The sequence below is a fragment of the Homarus americanus genome, unplaced genomic scaffold, assembly GCF_018991925.1.
Source record: "Homarus americanus isolate GMGI-L3 unplaced genomic scaffold, GMGI_Hamer_2.0 scaffold30768, whole genome shotgun sequence".
NCBI lineage: Eukaryota > Metazoa > Arthropoda > Malacostraca > Decapoda > Nephropidae > Homarus > Homarus americanus.
Window position 1 is genome coordinate 1,215,001 of NW_024746690.1, and position 7,500 is coordinate 1,222,500.

The window sequence follows — 7,500 nt, forward strand, 5'->3', positions numbered from 1 at the left end:
CCTCTATCCTCCCTTCTCCTGCCTCTGTCTTCCCTTGCTCCCCCGCCTCTGCCCTCTCGTCTCCTGGCTCTCTGCTCTCCCTCTACCCTCCCTTTACTCCTGCCTTTGCTCTCCTTTAGCCCTCCTCCTTTCCCCCTCTCTCACTCCCTCAACTCTCCTTTCTCTACCTGTCTACCTCATTATCTACCTTTACTCTTCCATTTACTAAAGTCTACCATGAACCTTCTACCTCCCATATCTATCATCTCCCTCCTATTACAATTCATCCCTCCTATTCCACCGTCCCATTCCACCGTCCCATTCCACCCCCATTCCACCCCTCCCATTCCCACACCCCTCCCATTCCACCCTCTCCACCCCTATTCCACCCCTCCCATATATTCCACACCCTATCACTATCCCCAGAACCAGTTGGGTCACTTCCAGAAATCATTCGTGTGTGTGTGTGTGTGTGTGTGTGTGTGTGTGTGTGTGTGTGTGTGTGTGCGTGTGTTTGTGTTAAGAGAGCAGTACTATAAGCCTCGATGAGTCAATTTTCAATGTTTATTTAGTTATTATTATTTTTTTTTACCCTAGAATACTAACTAACAAATAGCCTGGCGTTAATAGATCATCCTAGGTATCGAATATATCTCTCATAATTTACAGTACAGGTAAAGGTGTTGTGGTTCATTTTATTACAGGTATAATGGAACCAGGTGAGATAAGGTGTGACGTGTGGCTACCTGGATGTTGGAGGTATAGTGTTTGGTTAAAAGGTGTTTGTTGTTTACCTGTAAGAGAGAGATAGAGAGAGAGAGAGAGAGAGAGAGAGAGAGAGAGAGAGAGACCATAGCAAACCCCAAATCTCTCTCTCTCTCTCTCTCTCTCTCTCTCTCTCTCTCTCTCAGTTACAAGGTAGATGTTTTTTTTACCTGTGCTAAGGTATATATCTAAATTATCTCTTCAATTACTATATACACTTCATCACCTTCCACCCCTTCACCGCCTTACAACCCTTGTCTCCCCACACTCTCGTCTCCCCACCCTCGTCTCCCCACCCTCATCTCCCCACCTTCATCTCCCCACCCCCCACCTTCACCACATCTTCCCTTCCACTAATTAACCTCCCTACCCTACCTTTCTTCCCTATCCTCACACCCCCAAACCCCCCCTTCCTTCTCCTCACCCCTCCCTCACCCCTGTAGGAAAACATAGACAAATTTCTGGACACGTTATGAAAGCAATTCCATTTGACATTCTAACAACCTAATTAGTATGGTAGGGGTAATGTAGTAGACAGCAAAGGATAATTATGGTAATGGAGTCTATGGTAATGGTGGACAGATATTAAAGTTACGTCTTATTTATTTGTAATTAAGGAAGTAATTTAAGGGAAATATGACCACTTAGTTTTTGTTATGATGGGAAGGTCATTAACAAAAGTAAATAATAGCTTATGTTAGCTTTTTGTTATCATGGGAGAATTTAATGTTGATAGAAAATATTGCTTTTGTTAGCTTTTGTGAAGACGGGAGATAATTAACAAGAGTACATGAAGACATAGCTTTTATTAGCTTTTGTTACGATGGGGTATTTTATAATCTTAGCTTTCGTCAGAGGTTTATAGGTAGTGAGTTACTGATAAGAGAACGTGGAGGTGTAGGTAGGTATTAGTTGAGTGTGGAGTGGTGGGGTGAGAGTGTGGGTGGGTGAGGTGAAGTGTGGTGGTGGGGGTAGAGGTGTGGTAGGTGGGGTGAGTGTAGGTGGAGTGGGGTGTGAGGGTGTGGGTGGGTGGAGGTGGGGGTGTGGGTGGGTGGGGGTGAGTGTGGGTGGGTGGGGTGGGGTGTGGGTGGGTGGGGTGGTGTGGGTGAGTATAGAAGGTGTCTAAAAACCATAATAAATAGTGTGGCTTGAAAATACAACAACAACAACAACATCAAACAACAACAACAATCTGCCGGGTCATTTTTCACACTAATTATCTCTTGATGATTTATATGACGAAGTCGGACTACGAAGCGTACGAACACATTATTTACTTGACTTCCACTGACAGACATACAATCACCTTTATTCCACTGAAAAACACACCTTTGTTATACTGATTAAGCACAGGTGTTATTTACAGGTTAAATTAGTGTTACTGTACACACATCTGCCCTTAACATATAATAAGAACCGTTTATAAACAACTCGTCCGGATCGTGTAATTGGCAATAACTTAGGATTCGCTCAAATTTGTCACGACCCACTTTATGTTCTGGAGGTGGGGTGTGTGTGTGTGTGTGTGTGTGTGTGTGTGTGTGTGTGTGTGTGTGATGGAGAGAGACTTTAGAGCACACAAATCCAGTAAGGTCTTAGGTGGATTAAACCCTCCCCACTAACACCCCCACCCCTAACACCTCCCCACCCCCTAACACCCTCCCCACCCCCACACCCCCCCACCCTAACACCCTCCCCCCGCTCTCAAAACAACTTACTGTGTATCATCGAGAAAATAAACCAGACTAACAACAGATCAATAAGTTATCTTTAATTGACATCACAGGAGAGAGAAGTTGTTTTATGCATCTCCATATGTCTTTAGCCACACCTTAGAGACAATCCTCCACGTGAGAAGAATGAAAATCCATCAGCTAAGTCAGGAAAGGTGGGTGAGTTGACAGCCTGACTAAATATAACCCAAAATATACAGTGTTAAATAACTCAGCCTTACCTTTATATACACCTGTAATTTTGCTCTAATTATCTCTACCTACCTGTATTTGTGAAATTACTGTAATTAAGTATACCTGTAACTGTGTAATTACTGTACTTACCTATACTGAAGGACTTGCTCCAATTTGAAGTCACTCTCGATCCTTCAAGGATGACCACTATCTACGGGCTGTCCTTCAGGGCTTGGGGTAACACCTGTGGGAAGTAATTAACGTGGGTTCATCCTTTATGTTACCTGAGTTTGATTTACAGTGAAGGATATGGAGTATTAATATAAAGATTAATAAAATATAATAATAACAATAATAATAATAATAATAATAATAATAAATAATAATAATAAATAATAATAATCTGGCTATTTTTCTCAGAAGTTAATATTATTTAGTAGTTAATCATAAATACACTTACCTAACCCAACCCTAACCTAACCTAACCCAAACACACCTAAACACAAGTAATATTACCCAGACTGTCTACAGAAACATGAGAGAGAGATCAGCCGGGACCGAATCTTAACTATAAACCTCTAATCGGTCATATCTCAGGTGTAAATGAAACAGCTTCGATTAAAACAAAACACTATGGTTAATTGAGACTCCCGGGAGACTACAACATACGCCAGAGGGATGAATATCCATAGACTCATTTAAAGGCTCCTGACAACACCCCCAAGACGACCTGTACGCAGCATATACGCACACACGGGTGAGAGAGCGTACGAATTGCGGATAATGATGCACTTAAGACTGTGGGGAGACGTAGCACAGATGACGCCACACCACCACACCACCCCCACCATCATACTCCTCCCTCTCCCTCCCCCACCACCATCCCCCACCACCACCCCCACCTCCCCCACCACCCCCACCATCCTGTCCCTCCCTCTCCCTCCCCACCATCTGCTTCTCCCCTTCACACCTCCTAGTCTCCTCCTACTCCCCTCTCTCCTCCCCAACTCCCCTCTCTCTCCCTCCCTAACTCCCCTCCCTCTGTCTCTCCCTCCCCTACCAACAAAAAAGCATCTCGTGTATAAATTACAAACAAAATAACTGCTTATAACAATGACAAACAAACACACGTGACACAGATTTGTTTTATAATAATATTTACCTCACAATTATCTTCTTTATATTTCTTCTACAGTATATTCTAAATGTGTGTGTGTGTGTGTGTGTGTGTGTGTGTGTGTGTGTGTGTGTGTGTGTGTGTGTTTCTTTGCTGTCCCTCTAAAAAAATAATAGTGTTCTTGTTTGTTTATGTACAGGTGGTCGTGTCTAGACGCATGTGTTTGTTTATTTCACTTGTTTGTTTGTGACGTGACTTTACAAAACACTCCAAACAAAAACATTGACCGCGTGTTTGTGTTCACCTGTGTATTAACTTACCTTAACTAAACAGATGAAACATAAAACACCTCAACCAAGACACACACACACACACACACACACACACCAATAAATGACCTCAGCCTCGTGAGTCTTACCTGACCTCTTCCTTGTCCTCAGAACAGTATGAATAAGACCTCGCAAGACCTCGTGACCTCCACCCACCCTGAGTACAACAGAGAGGAGGAGGAGAGGGAGGAGAGGAGGAGGAGACGAATAATGTGTAGTTTATATTAGGAAGAGGAGGCAGAGGTGTGGTCTGTCAGATAACGAGAAGAAGAACCAGAAGAACAGGAACAAGAACAAGAACAAGAACATCAAGAATCATTTTATATATATATGTGTCTAAAGACTTTTTTCTTAATTGATTTATTTTGAAACCAAATTATAAAAAAATTAGATAATAATAACAAACTACTTTATACTTTAATAAATCTATTTGGGGAGGTTTATGAGTATTATTATATTTTTTGTATTAGTCATTTAGTAGATGAAGCTTTATAGAGTCTTAAGTGACCTGGTTCCTTCATTATTATGCTCCCACAGCTCTGATAACATGTTCTATAAAGATAAGCCTAATGAACGAAGGTAAAAACATTATTGTAGCCGTCAGTCCCCCGCTATATGGAGCATTATTGTAGCCGTCAGTCCCCCGCTATATGGAGCATTATTGTAGCCGTCAGTCCCCCGCTATATGGAGCATTATTGTAGCCGTCAGTCCCCCGCTATATGGAGCATTATTAGTAGCCGTCAGAGTCCCTTAGCTAGAGCATTAGTACATATCAGACCCCCGCTATATGGCATTATTGTAGCGTCAGACCCCGCTATATGGAACTTGCAGCCGTCAGTCCCCTATATAGAACACTGTCAACCTGGGACCACGACACCACTAACGCCATTAAACTACAAGAACCAGGAGACCAAAAGTTTGGCCTCCTCTGCCTCCTCCTCCTCTTCCTCCTCCTTCTCCTCTTCCTTCTCTAACCAACCACACCTCCTCCTCCTCCTCCTCCTCTAACCAACCACACCTCCCCCTCCTCCTCCCTCCTCCCTCCTTCTCTAACCAACCACCTCCCTCTCCTCCTCCTCCTCCTCCTTCCTCCTCGCCCCAGCAGAAGCCTGATAAGCTGGCAGCGTTGGACTAACAGACTGCTGCCACCTGCTGGGCTGGAGAGGATGGACTTTCTTATTACACATAATAATAATGTATAAGAATATGTATATGTTTTATACTTTGGTTTATCATAGGATTTAGTATTACCACGCCATTTTCTCTTTATCTTCTGTCTGTGTGTGTGTGTGTGTTAGGTGTGTTGGGGAGTGGGGTGTGTTAGGTGTGTTGGGGATGGGGAGAGTGGAGAGGGGTGTGTTAGAGTGTGTGGGGGAGGGGTGTGTTAGGTGTGTGGGGAGTGGGGTGTGTGTGTGGGGAGTGGGGTGTGTTAGAGTGTGTGGGGAGTGGGGTGTGTTAGGGTGTGTTGGGGAGTGGGGTGTGTTAGAGTGTGTGTGGGGAGTGGGGTGTGTTAGAGTGTGTGGGGGTGTTTGGGGGTAGAGGTGTGGGGAGTGGGTGTGTTAGAGTGTGTGGGGGGGGTGTGTTAGGGTGTGTTGGGGAGTGGGGGTGTGTTAGAGTGTGTGGGGAGTGGGGTGTGTTGGGGGTGTGGGGTGTGTTGGGGTGTTGGGGAGTGGAGTGTGTGAAGGTGTGTTGGGGGAATGGGGTGTGTTAGGGTGTGTTGGGGGAGTGGGGTGTTGGTGGAGTGTGTGAAGGTGTGTTGGGGAATGGGGGTGTGTTAGGGTGTGTTGGGGAGTGGGGTGTGTTGGGGAGTTGGGTGTATTAGGGTGTGTTGGGGGTGGTGTGTTAGGGTGTGTGGGGTGGGGTGTGTTAGGGTGTGTGGGGGAGTGGGATGTGTTGGGGTGTGTTGGGATGGGGTGTGTTAGGGTGTGTAGGGAATGAGGTGTGTTGGGGTGTGTTTGTGTTGTGGTTTTGTATGTTTGTGTGTATTAGTGTTTGTATGAGGTTGTTTTATTGTAATGTTATCGAGGTGTTTGTGGCTTGTGTATGTATATATATATATATATATATATGTATGTATGTGTGTCTGTGTTTGTGTATAGTGTATATGTATATGTGTGTATGACGTTCGTATATGTATCTGTCTGTGTGTATACATGTATCTCTCTATGTATGATTCTATATATATATGTACGTACAGGTATATATACTTGTAAAACTATGCGTACATGTGTGTGTGTGTGTGTGTGTGTGTGTGTGTGTGGGTTAGGTGACTGAGGAGGTAGAGGTAAGGGCGTGAGGTAGTGGAGGCCTCGAGACGTGTTCTGACCTCAATGACTGTCGCGTAAACTCAACACTTTATTACCAGATAAATTGATTCTTAGAAAAACCCAATCGGGAGACCTAACCTAACCTACTGCTAGTGGGTGGTCAGGTAGTTCTTGCCCCAATATTACTGTGTTTACTCATTTTACTCACGGTTAAATAGAGCAGTTTTTTATATTTTATTTACGAACTGTTATATTATAATTATTTTTTTATTTACAATTTTGTATATGAAAGTATAGGAGATATATAGATTAATTACCATAAAAATAAACACCATTGTATATTGTAAAATTATATAAGAGAAAATATTATAAAAATTACTGTAAAAATATTAATATGGACATAAAGGAAAATAAAATCAATAAAAATATAATAGTTGATAAATATTGATAAATATTCTGAAACTAAAGAAATATATTCTTTTTTTTCTCACTAATTCTGAAAAAAAAGTTATATATGATTTTTTTTCACAGGTAAGGATTATGTTTTAGTAATATGAGCTTCACACACCTGGGGCAACACTTTACCTGTGTGTTAATTAGGATGATACAAGTTCCATTTTTTCAAGGGTTAATTATAACAAGGATTCATAAGACTTGCAACAAGAAAGTTTTTGAATAACAAAACCTAACCTAACCTCAACCACTGTATAGATAAGACCAGGAACAAATTTATTCTGCACCTTAATTAACTTCTTAGGTTAGGTTAGGTTAGATTGGGTTAGATTAAGTTAGGTTGGGTTTAGGTTGGGTTGGGAGTTAGACTCACTCATTTCAACGCTAAAACATCATAGATTAACTAGGACAGTCTACCTTCAACGCTCACGCACACTCGCTGAATTCAACGCTAGTGTTATGTGTTTACCTTTGGTGCAGGATACATGTTGCAAGAATATCCTACCTCCATTTGGCAACAGGTTAAGCCGTATCTAATCACTGTTGCAAAAACAATTCATTAGCAAAGGAAGGTGCAGTGGGGTTAGGGATGGAGAGTAGAAGGAGGAAGAAGAGGAGAGGAAAGAGGAGGAGGAGGAGGAGGGAGGAAGGAGGGAAGAGGAGGAGAAGAAGGAAGAAAGGA